The 12,919-nt window shown below is 38.6% G+C and overlaps 1 pseudogene; it reads left to right on the top strand.

Annotated features, from left to right (window-relative positions):
- Nucleotides 1-1,298: 1,298 nt before the first annotated feature.
- LOC104870027 lies at nucleotides 1,299-6,799 on the top strand (annotated as a pseudogene).
- Nucleotides 6,800-12,919: the final 6,120 nt, after the last annotated feature.

A 12,919-nucleotide genomic window follows, 5' to 3' on the forward strand; every position in this document is an offset into this window, starting at 1 on the left:
CTGCAGTCGCACTTTCCCATCAGCCGTGATGTCCAGAAATACCTCAGACAGTGAGAGAAATTCAGTTGCTTTAGCTGAGACCCATCTATCGGATCCAACCCATTCTCTAGTTTTGCTAACTGCATTAGATTACTTAATGTCAATAATCTGTTAATTATTAATTATTGATCTGTTAATAATATAGTAATACAAAATGTTATATAATATATGCATATCTATTTACACACATGTGAAACACCATCTATTGAGGTAGTTTCCTTTATTCCAATTTGTAGATAAAGAACTTGGCCTTTAGAAGTGGAGAGTGATTTGAAATCAAATTGCGATCAAATTCAGCTTTCCAAATCCCATCTGTATCAACAATCGTCATTTTTGGGACACATTTGAAATGACAATAACTTTAACTGGCCATGAACCAGAAACTTTCATAAACTCTGTACCAATATGTTACACAATACCATTTCAAAGAATATGGAAACCACGGTCCTTGATCTTCCCACACCTCTTTCAGTAGAAAAAGGAGAGAAAAGAGAAAGTTATAGTCAAAATGAATTCTTATCTTTTTCGTAAGAGTCATAAAATATGTGACTTCTTCTGTACTTTGGCTCTTACATGACCTCAAAGTCCTGTGTTTTAAGGGCTATTGGAGGTACAGACCCTCGAGGAGGCAGGGCTTGATTAGAAGCAGTTAAGTCCTGAGTGTGTGCACTTGGAGAGAACACTGGGGCCATGGCTCCTCCTGCCACTGAGTTAGAAGCTATCAGGGGCCCAAAGCAACAGGGTCAAGTGACCATGGACTGAATCCTCTAAGGTCATTTGCTAAAATAATCCTCTCCTCCTTTTAAGTTGATTGTCACAGGCATATTGTCACAATAATGCAAAGCTAATTAAAACATCTTTGACTAGGATACATAGTAGGCGTAGTGTGCCCTGACCAGAGACATTTTCTAAAAGGACTCTTAAAAACCATTTGGGGACACTCAGTCTCCGAGATGCTTTCTTAGCGAGGAGTTTGTTCTATTTGTTTTAAAACTTACTAGCTATTTTATTACTTTAACATTTCCTAGATCTTTGGATTCATCAAAAGAAAAAATGCATACACACACGCAAGCAAACACAACAAGGTGATGAATAGAATTATGATAATATATTGATGGCGCCATTTACAGTTGTTCTTTTTTCTATTGAATGTTGCTCCAAGAAAACACTTGTTCCTTCATTACTGGGATCCTGTACCTTCACATGACAGTTCTTGGTACCAATAAACTCAATAAAAAGAAAAATAAAAAACTCTTCTTCGGCGGGCGGCCAACATGGCGGCAGTGGAGGCGCGGGTGTGTGAGACGGCTGGCTGCAGCCGGGAGGCCAAGCTCCAGTGCCCCACCTGCATCAAGCTGGGCATCCAGGGCTCGTACTTCTGCTCACAGAAATAATTTAAAACGTAAATTAATGGAACGAAGTCATTATACTGTTACCGAATTTCCCACTGAGTGAGGACGTTTCCACTGAAGTTTATGTAATATTAGTGTTATTGCTACGTTTGGAGACTCAGAGCAGTGGCAGCGCTGCAGCAGTTTGGCTCTTAGTTCCAGTCCAGGGATTCAACTATGAGAACAACTATGGTTGATAAGAAATAACAGCCCCTCTTACTGTGCTTCATACTTCAAAGAGCTTAATGTCTAGACAAAATTATAATAGTTAAGCTGCTAATGTAACGTCACTATCTTGTCTTGTGGGTGTTCAACAACTAAAGTTTGGAGACCAAAACTAGAAAAGTAATTGGGCTATGAGGACAGCCAATATTTTGGCCCTGGCCCCTCAAAGTCTATGAGATCCAGGACAGAAAGGAACCTTTCCTACAGGATCTACATATGTGGAATGTTTTAAAGGAAGTTGGGCTACTCCCAAATTACTACATAAGAAAGCAAGTTTTGCATCTATGGATTCGAGCACAGTAACTAGGATGAAAAGGCAAAGCAAGAATTATCTTCCCGGACTATTGAAGGTGATATTAACACTGATCCATGGGCAGGGTATCGATATACTGGTAAACTGAGACCGCATTATCCACTGATGCCAACAAGGCCAGTTCCCAGTTACATTCAAAGACCAGATTACGCTGATCATCCCTTAGGGATGTCTGAATCTGAACAGGCTCTTAAAGGTACTTCTCAAATTAAGTTGCTCTCATCTGAAGATATAGAAGGAATGCAACTTGTATATAAGGCATGTATTGCAAGAAATTGCTATCCTTCTCCTCTGAATTATTATAATTTCCCAAAGTTTTGTTGTACCTCAGTGAATTAAATTATTTGTCATGGAATTCCAGGCAGACGACCTTTGAGAGAAGGCGATATTGTTAATGTGGACATCACTCTTTACCGCAATGGTTATCATGGGGACCTGAATGAGACATTTTTTGTTGGAGATGTGGATGAGGGAGCATGGAAACTAGACAACATATGAGTGCCTGATGCAAGCCATTGATGCAGTGAAACCTGGTGTTCAATACAGAGAATTGGGAAACATTATTCAGAAGCATGCTCAAGCAAATGGATTTTCAGTTTTATGAAGTTATTATGGGCATGGAATCCATAAGCTTTTTTATACAGCTCCTAATGTACCCCACTATGCCAGGTCTCACTATGTAATTGAGACTGACCTGGAACTCACTATGTAGCCCAGGCTGGTCTCGAACTCACAGCGATCCTCCTTCCTCAGCCTCCCAAGAGCTGGGATTACAGGCATGAGCCACCACGCCCGGCCTATGTTAAACTTCTTAATGCTTCATGGCTAGTGCTCTGCGTGTGGCATAAGGTCTCATCAGTGAGAATGTGGTATACAGCTTGATCACCTGGTTATGTCAGACCTCATCATTGTAGCAATGTATTTTTCCTTTACAACAAGGGTTGAACTCGGGACCTTGCACTTGAGAGGCAGGCAGTGGCACCACTGAGCTGAATCCCCAGCCCCAAACCACCAATTTTTATAAATAGTTAACCAAAAGGAATAAGAAGAGCATGAGGAAAGAATAAGAATGGAAGCAGGAATTCTCTGAGCACAACCTTTTATACAAGTTTGATTTTCTTTTATGTGTTGTTGTTGCTGTTATTATTTTTGTATTGGATGTTTGAACCCAGGGCCTTTGCACTGCTAAATCACCAGCCCTTTTTCTATTTTATGAGATGGTGTCTTTTCCCTAAGTTGTCCAATGTGGGCTTGAATTTACAATTGTGCTTCCACCTTCCAGAGTGCTGAGATTATAGTACCACCATTGGGTGTTTTATGTATTTTAAAAATTAATTTAGTAACAGTATGTGAAAAAAACATCCAAAGTTAACGCAAACAATAAATCCTGCTTTGGGTTGGTTTGTTTAAAAAAAACCACTTGTTCCTCTCCTATGTAAAGAACCAATGAAAAATGAATGACCCATCTTTTTTTCCATATGTCTTTTATTTCATATTTCTTGAACATTTTCTAAATCAATCCTGGCAGTAGACACACTTTTAACACTGTATGTATGGACTAAAATTTAAGTATTTGCAAATTCTTCCTAATTTATAACACATCACAATGATCAAGAGCATATTTATAAGCACACACAGGGAGTGAAGGTGAGTGGAGCTGACAGATCATGTTGAGGAGCAGCATGAATATTTGTAGGACAGAAATATCTATTCCCAAATATTCTTTTGTTTCATAAAGTCCCATCCTTCTAATTTCCATTGGCTTTTGCACAACTTCTCTTTTGAAATATATGAGATTCCAAATGTAATTTTGGGACAATTTTGGGCAAATAAAGACAACAAAAGCCAGGGTCCAGAAGAAAAGAGGGAAACATGAAGTTATAATAACCTTTGATATTTATAGAATTGTGGTTAAAATATCAGTTTCTTACAGAAATATCATTAGGGTTTCAAGAAAATCTAGTAAGTCCCATGTGGCAGGCAGGTATCAATTGTTACCTGCGTTCTAATACACTGTATTTAAAATTTATAGCATGTAAATTATTTATACATAAAGTGTAATGTATACTCAAATATTTATTCATATAGTCTTTTCACACTTGTATTGAAATCTATGATTCATATGAATGTTCCCTTCACTGAAAAATGTTTTCCTTTAGGAAGAAAGTGCTTAAAATCTGTATCTCAATGCCTAGTATCAATCCAGGGAGGTAGAATATCCATTACAAAATTCTTAGGGGAGAGGATTATAGAATTTTTGAGCAAGTGCCAATTATAGCATTTTTGAGCATTTTAAGCAATTATTGAATTAATAAATATGAATAGGTGCTAATAAATATAATTTGTATTAAGTGCTTATCATATACTACACACTATTCTAAGCACATTACAAATGTAACTGCTTTTGAAATATACTTTAAACATTTATGCTAAGACCAATTATTCCCATTGAGGAAACAAAAAGATATTGAAGTTAAATTTTTCAAGTTCTACCATGAATATGTACAGAAATTCAGGTTTGAATCTAGGCAGTTCATTCATGCATTCAATAGTAATTCATTAATGTTAATTAGTGGCGGGCATCTTTTTTTTTGAGAGTTATGGATACATTAAGTCAACATTAGAAACAGAGATTCTTCCAACATGAAACCTTGATTTTTTTGTGCAGAGACAATAAACAAGTAAATAATTATATGTTACACTATGTTAGATATTATGCAGAAAATAATGAAAGCAAAAGTCTTAGAGTGTCTCGAGAATAGTCATTTGAAATTAGGTTGATAGGGAAATGTTTTGTTGGTAAATTACACTTGGTAATTGACATATAATAGATGAAGAAAGGCAGTTGAAAGGAACCACTGAGTACAAAGTCTTAAAACATTTGCAGAACAAAGAGGCCAGTACAGAGAGAGTGATGGAGTGGGTAGGAGAGAATATATAAAAATGAGGCCAGAGATGTCATAGAAAGCTAAGCCATGTCACCTCTTATAGATTATAAGGACGATGCTGAGTTAACCTGACTGAGAGAAGAGACTTCTGAATTGGTGCTTAGAGCTGAAGTCATGTGAAATCTCATGCTTCTATCAACTTGACTTTAATCCTCTGCTGAAGACCACAGAGCATCTGGATCTCAGCTTAGTGGTTTGGTAAGAGCAGAGGAAATGAGAACTGGTTGGATGCTGGTTTTATGTTAAAGGTAGAGCAGTCTGCATACATGGATGTGAATTTCACACAGAATACCCCCAAATGGTATTGTTATGGAAGGAATTGGCAAATGACATGTACAAAGAAGCAGAATGGAAGTAAAATAATAAAAAGTGTATTTTGTTAACAAAAGGTCGATTGAACTAAAAGCAGTGCCAGTGATTGACCTTTCGTTGACAAATAAACTTTTTATTATTTTACTTACATCCTGCTTCTCTGTACATGCTGTTTATCAATTCCATCCATAACAGTGTGGAGTGTTGTCTTGAGCAACCAGTGGTATTGATTTTCCAAATAAAGAGTTGGTGGAAGTTATATGTGATACTGAGAGATCAAGAGATCTTTTGTGGAAATGTTAATTTGAGGTCCGTATTAGGCATGCATTTGCTTGCACTCAGTATACAGTCAGTTTCTATATACCTATACCTGTGTCTAGATACCTGTGTCCTATACCTTTATATATACCTATACCTGTGTCTAGAGTTCAGCGAGTAGTTCAGAGCATTGCATATACATTTGGAGTCTTCAACACAGAGCTGGCACTAAAGCCCTCCTGTAAGATGCCATCACCAGACAGAATATAAATTAAGAAGAAATTCAAAGATTAAGTGCTGGAAAAATTCAATGATTAAATATATGAAGGAATTAGCAAAAGCAAACCAAAAAATAATGACTAAAAAATGTTGAGGTGAGACATGAAGATAACAATGTAGGAAAATTCTACTGGAGGTGTATCTCTGTACTCAAGTGGAGACAGCACTGACAGAGGATTCTTTTTCAGCCTATAAAATTGCAAGTCATATGTGGATAGACACTTCTATACCTTTCACAATATTCTACCTAATGTCTGCCACTTTAGGATTACTCAAAATGATAAAATCAATCCATCATTATATAGCATTTTCTGAGAAGCAGCTAGTAGAATATTTACAAAATGCCTTATTTATGTGAGTGTTAAATTTTGTACTTCATGAAATTTACAGCCACCATTCTCCAAAACTCTCAGAAATTTCAGTATTATTGGCAGGGGGCTTCAGGGCAAAGTGAAATGAAGGTATTAGTGTAATACATCACTACCCTGGCAAAAACAGGTACTGACAAATCTTCTAAACATAGTTCTTAGGCATAAGAGTAGCACTCATCTACATGTCCTATAACCTGAATTTATAAATCAACAAAAGCTGGAGTGATATGTGTCTAGGACACCAGGACAGTGGATGGAGTGTGGCTTTTTCACAATAGCTCATTTAAGACTACAAGATAGATAGACCGGGAGGATGAATGAAAGTGGCATTAACCCAATAGTCTGGATAATAATGCACAAATCTTAATTTTCTAGCCCCATTGGCTACTTATGCTGCAGCCTCCATTCAAAGTCACAGGCTACAAGTGCTCAGGATGAACTCAGAGAGAGCAATTGGAGTGGAACAAATAGTTCAGTACAATATTGAATATGGCCCTGGTTTTGCCTGTACTACATTTGTAGACACAAGAAGAACTTCCTTCAAATTTAACTTGTGGAGTAAAAGTCAGTTTGGTTGAACTGGAGAAGGACAGGATCAAGGAGTTATGCATCAGAGAGAAAGTGAATCAAGTGGAGGAGAAAGTCATGGAAAGTGGGAAATAAAATTTACGTATACTTAGATTCCTGTGTAAATCCAAGAGAGATGGAGCAATCCTCACTGTGTTCCCATGGTCCCAGCATGACCGTGGGCTCTGCAGCTGGACTTGCTGGCCCACCCTCTCCAATTCCCAAGAATGATGCTGTAGGGATGCTGAAGCTAAGCCACCCATGGGCAGACCCTCACTCACTTCCCAGATGGTGGATGATGGCATCCCTTCGAACAGTTGTTCCAGCTGAGCTCTTTACCGGTTCAGCAAGAAGCTAGTAGGGGCAGGAGAAAGCACAGAGAAGGAATGAAGGGATTGGCTTTCTGTTGCTGCAGCAATGAGTTCTCCTTTTCACTCAGGAAACAGGTATTTCCCACACTCGAAAAATTCCGATGTACACATTTGTTGCTATTTTAAACAAAATAACTTCTAGCAGGTTCTCATTTACTAACTGGTGGGGAAAAGGCCAAATACATCTATTGGGTGCTTATAATATGACAGGAGTATTTTCTAAGTTTCCCCTTCTTATAAAAATGAATATAAAAGTGAAATAGGATTATATCATACTAGCATACATAATAATCAACATTCCCTTCCACAGTAACCATCTGTTAGCCTTCCTAGAATGTTGCCATTCTCATCATGAATTTTTCTGGAGTGTCAAAAAAATATTTGTGAAGGGAGAAAGCTGGGTGTTTGTGACTGTTTAATTTGAAAGAGTCACTTGAAACAGCATTTCTAAGTATTCTTTTTCCTCTTCTTTTTCATGTTCTTGTGTCTGATTTGCCCATTGGGGGAATTGCCAATCTAAGTGTTTAAAGCTGTATAAATTTCTGAAAGAGCATTTCTGAACTGCTTTCAGCTGTGACTCAGGCTGGAGACTGGTCACATGCCACTTCTGACCGCACACACTGTCTGCCTTACACCTCCTGGATCAATGACACTGCCTGTCTCCTTAGCCTGGCCACCAAGTTGATCCATTTAAAGGGACATCACATTTGAGAGCAAATGCTCTGATTTTGGAGAACAGCAGCACACAGGGTTCCAAGTTCTCTCCCCTGGAATTCTGAGAGTTATGGTGCATATTCACTACCTCATCTTTAAAATAGCTGCTGAAAAGTTACTATAGTAGTGAAGATCTCTCTAACCATACAGTTTAACAACTTTCCCTCGTACTTCCAATCTTACAGGCTTATTCCCTATCTTTCATTACACTGTGCCTGTAATTATTATGCTTATCTTTTGTTCACTCTCACTAAAATGTCAGTTCCACAAGAGTAGATAGTCTGCTCTTGAGTTCTTCATTAATGTTTCTTTGTTTTCTTCGGGGTTATTTCCTTAGCATCAGAGGAATATTTAGCATATATTAGGCATTCAACACACATGGAGTGTAAGGGAAAGAAGAGATGCCACTATTCCTTATTCTCATGTGAAAAAAAATAACAGAGTGAATTAGGAAGGACACAGAACTTGTCAGAGGCTCCACGGCTGGAAGGAAGTAGAGCAGTGCTGAAGTCCCAGCACCCCTGACTGCACACAGCCTTTATTACTCTGGATTGTTTTTCAAGCACCTTTCTATGAGGATCCTTCTGCTTGCCTTTTGGTTGTTTTATTTGCTTCTGTTTAAATAAGAACTGTTATTTCCACTTTTGCTTCCATATCTCCTCCTTATTAGTGACCCACTTGTCTACTAAATCAAAGTAATATGTGTTCATATTATGCTCAGATGGTGTTTGTTTTTGGTGGTGGTTTGTTCTACTGTTAGGTTTATAAAATGCAAAAGGCTAGCCAAATATTTTAGAAACCCCTGAATAATCCATGGGGACACTAAATGCAAATGCTGAAATTGTTTTACGTGGGGCTTCCCTAACTATTTGATGACTAGAGTGTCCTCAGGGCAGTTTCAAAAGTAAGCAACGGAATTCAGGCTGAGCAAAGAGAGACACAGTTGATACTGCCATCACCCTGAATCACAAGTCTGCAATAAACCTTACATGAATGTTTCCAAAATATGATAATTTGCTTTATAATTCTCATAGAAATCACTACATCTCAAAATTAAAATTCTCAAGGTCTTCAGTTTTGGAAACAAATGGCAATTCCTCCTAAGCCTGTGGCCCATTTTTCTTGGAGGGCAATTACCAGGAAAAACTGAGCTGGCATCTTCACTGTCCTGTGCACACCCTTGAAGCTGCCCAGAGCTGGTCTCACTTGGGTCGACAAAGGGCTGACTTCTGAGGATGAAGAGTCTCTTTCTCTGCCACTGTAGTCTCCTTTTCGGACTCAGTGATTCTACCCTCACTACATGCATCTGAAAACACAAGATTCATCTCCTGTTTGGGGCAATGAAACCTCCCTAGGGGACACAGGACCTTGGACAGAAACATAATTTTTGTGAGTTTGGTTTTGAAGGATAGTACACTTTCATGCTGATGTTCTTGCTCCTGAAATGTAGCTCTCAGATATCCATATTTCCTAGAATTTGAAAAGTTATTTTGTTGACAAATTTTAAAAATGCTAAATCCTATTGGAACATAAACATAATCATTCACGGTAATGTATGACAACTTAGTGAGTTCAAAGTGTTTGGTGGATGGAGGTTTGTTAATCCAAAGAGGAAAGCAAGCCTTGGAAACTACTTAAAGAACCGCTCTCTCCCACGGACTAGAGTGGGATTGTGTGTCCTGTACATGTATGTGGTTTTAAATTTTGAAGAGTCCAAGTCCTTCTTCATACAGGGGTAGCACAGCAATGCAACCTTTGCCGTGTGAGGACTGCTAGAGCAGAACGAGAGGAGGCTGAGGTATAAAACAGATATATATTTAAATCCCAGGCTTGGTTCATAAATGAAGAGTAATATAATTACCCTAATCTTATAAATGTGAAAATTGTACATATTTTTTCTAAAGTGTAGGAAAATAAAGCCTTGAAATATATTTAGCACTGTAAGAGTTTAAATATAGAGTTGCAGGCTGCAGAGTAATGCTGTGAAAAGGAAAAACATTTACAAGTGTACTTAGTGAATATCAAGCACACACGATGGATGTAATCATGATGTGCAACTAACACATACTAATGAAGATTAAAAAGAGAAACCAATTGCATCACATTTTATGGGTGAGGAAATATGCTACCCATACACAATCTATATTAAAATATGTACTATTTCTAAAATACTTGTGAGCAGATAAATTATCTAGTGCCTTGTAATTATTACCGTGGCATCGTCTTTTGAAGTTTATGCTTTTGCCAGTTGTGTCACACTTGTCAGTGCCAGAACTTTTAATGTTCTGCTCATAAATGAGGATCTTGCAGGCTCTGAGATGAAAACGAGAAAGAGCAGGCCTTGCCCCTCTGATCCAGGAATTACCAGAGTCGTAGGGGACAGCCGGGCTGTCACAAAGTCTTGTCAGCCTGCAGCTGGGGAAAGGAGAGCTGTGGATGAGGGGAGACTCCAGTGCATGTGGATGTGTATGCATGAATATGTGTGTGTGCGTATGGCTATATATGCATGAATATGTGTGTGTGCATATATTACATATAATATATATAAGTATAAATCTTTACAATCTTTGTGGAAGGATAAGAAACAGATTACCTTTCTTCCCAAATAATAAAAACAATAGAAGCATCCATATCTTCTTCAGCAACTTAACTCTGCATTGAATTGTTATAAAATTTAAGTAGAATTAAGTAGATTATGGAGAAAGCTAAGCGTGGGATGCATCTGTCATTTATATAGTGCACCACAAATCAACAAAATGATTAATAATGGAAGAAGAAACATTGAAATAAGATAATATCTTTTTCTTAACTGAGATTTTCTTCAGTCCAGGATTAGAAAATTAGTGTGAGCTTCTTATGACTTAACTGTGAAGTCTCAGACTGATAAAATGGAGACAAATTTGATGCATGATCTATCTCTTCTGATCTCATTTTGCATTTTGAATCTGTTTATCTTTTCAAAGCCACTCATTAGGAGATAGACAAAGAGATAGTTCATTACAAATACTTAGTGTTTACTTATAAACACAGGAAGTTCATACTTCTCAGAATTAAGCTTGACACCTGTCTTCTATGAAAAGAACCAGTTCACAAAGGACCAGAGTGGAAAAACTTGAAAGAACATGTACACCAATGTCTTACTGACTTGGGTCCCGCTGATATAAAAGCTGGCCTCATTCAGACACATGTAATATGTATTACCTGCCTGCCAGGAAAGACCTGCTAAGCAAATCAACAGTGCAAGGAGGACTTCCAGAGAGAAACTTGACATAGAAGAACTGACCCTAGCCAGGGTTGCTTTCTAAATCATTTGGGAAGATATGTACTATTAATTGATTTATCATTATTTTAGGGTAACTGTTAATATTATGACAAGAGGAGAAAAAGAAACAGAGCACAAGCTTAACAGGACAGGTTTGTTTCAGAGCAAACCTGAGAAGATGCTACTCTGGCAGGAGGGAGCAGAGCAGCCAATCCTCCTAAGCTGTAAGGTCTTTACAAAGTCATAAGCATAAAAGGCAGGGCTGTGAGAGGGAAAAGTCACAATGAGACTTACATGAGGGGGAGGGTTCAGCACCAGGGAGCAGGGGCTGTCCACCCAGCCGGGTTTGAGGATGTACCTGGCACTGTGGCTTGTTTGTCAGGGGCAGGGCTGAGCAACCCCTGGGAATTACAGGACGTGGCCATGCTTACTGGGCCTCGGCCAGGACGATCCATCTGCACAGCTGTGAAGCATGGTGGGGAAGGACTTCAAGTGGTCTCTGGCCAGACTCTGCAGCAGTTACCCGGCGCTAGATATCTATGGTCCATAGCTAATCTGGACACCTCCAAAAGACAAAACAATGCACATACTCATTGACCATACTACACATCAGTGACAGGCGAGGCACCATTTACAAAATTTTGGCCCAAATCCTATAAATGAAAGCTTTAAGGGCCAAATGGCAGGGCAGTGATGGGGACAATTCGCCTTTTACTCATCATGAGCCTGAAAAACAAAGCTCTGAGACTGCTCATCCTGTTTGAGTCTTTGGGGTTAATACTGAGGGTGACCTGATAAAAGCCTTTTTTTTTTTTTTAAAAAAAAAGAAGGTATATACATGCTAAAAGCTGCTGTACACTTTTATGTTATTTTATTTATAATTTTCCAACCAACCTAGGAAGTATGTTTATTTTTTTCCTCACTAAACATATTAATAAATGCAGGCTGGAAAAGGTTAAACAAATAACCCGTGATTAAATAACTAGTGAGTGGTAAAAGCCACCTGTAAAGCCCCTCCTTGGCCTTTGCTACTCTGTTACAAACACCAAAGACAATAATACCCTTAACCTATGAAGAGCTGAGCAGAGAGGAAGGAGCCCCTCCACAGCACTTTCCACATTTTCATTCTACCATAGTGGCTGTACCTACAGCAGGATGCAGCATCTGTGTGGGTGGAAGACTTTGTGTTCTTCAAATTGGCATCCAGGAAGCCTAGCACAAATGTTGGCAGGGAGTGGCTCGATAAATTTGGATAAAATGAATATAGTCATAATTAGAGAAATTAACTCTGAAGTCAATCTTCCCAGTCTGTCAGATTTCTGATATGCCAAGCTTGTGTTCTATAAAATTTGAAGAATGAATTCTAGGAACAGTGGTGGTTAGAGTAGAAAGATATTTATTGATAGGACAGCTCTTTGAGAGGCAGGAGGGGACCTGAATGGATAGCCAGGGATCGCATTCCATAGGAGAATTTTATGGAGTAAAGCCCACGTGGGTACAACGTGGATCACAGCCAATAAGGTTACAAGTATGGTCACTTAGGTAACAGTGGTCCAATTGAGAAACAAGTCACTTAACAAGTGTGGATGGAAAGAACAAAGATTCTCCAGGGAAGTGGCAGGTCTAGAGGTCTCTGCTTATCCCCTGGGGTGACTGCTGATGTCCATCTAGACTATTAGGCCCAGTGTTTATCCTTTAAGAAAGTATGCAAGTCTGGTCATCTTGTCTTTATCTTGAGGTCCAGTCTCTAACAGATGTGTCTTCGACCACAGCTGTGATGTGGGTCACCTTTGTCATGGCCCTCTCGAAGACCTAGCTCTATCTGACTGCCTATAATATTTCTAGCTAACTCAGTTGCCTATAATAAAT

Source organism: Fukomys damarensis, unplaced genomic scaffold, assembly GCF_012274545.1.
Source record: "Fukomys damarensis isolate Sample0158 unplaced genomic scaffold, DMR_v1.0_HiC HiC_scaffold_5, whole genome shotgun sequence".
NCBI classification, from domain to species: domain Eukaryota; kingdom Metazoa; phylum Chordata; class Mammalia; order Rodentia; family Bathyergidae; genus Fukomys; species Fukomys damarensis.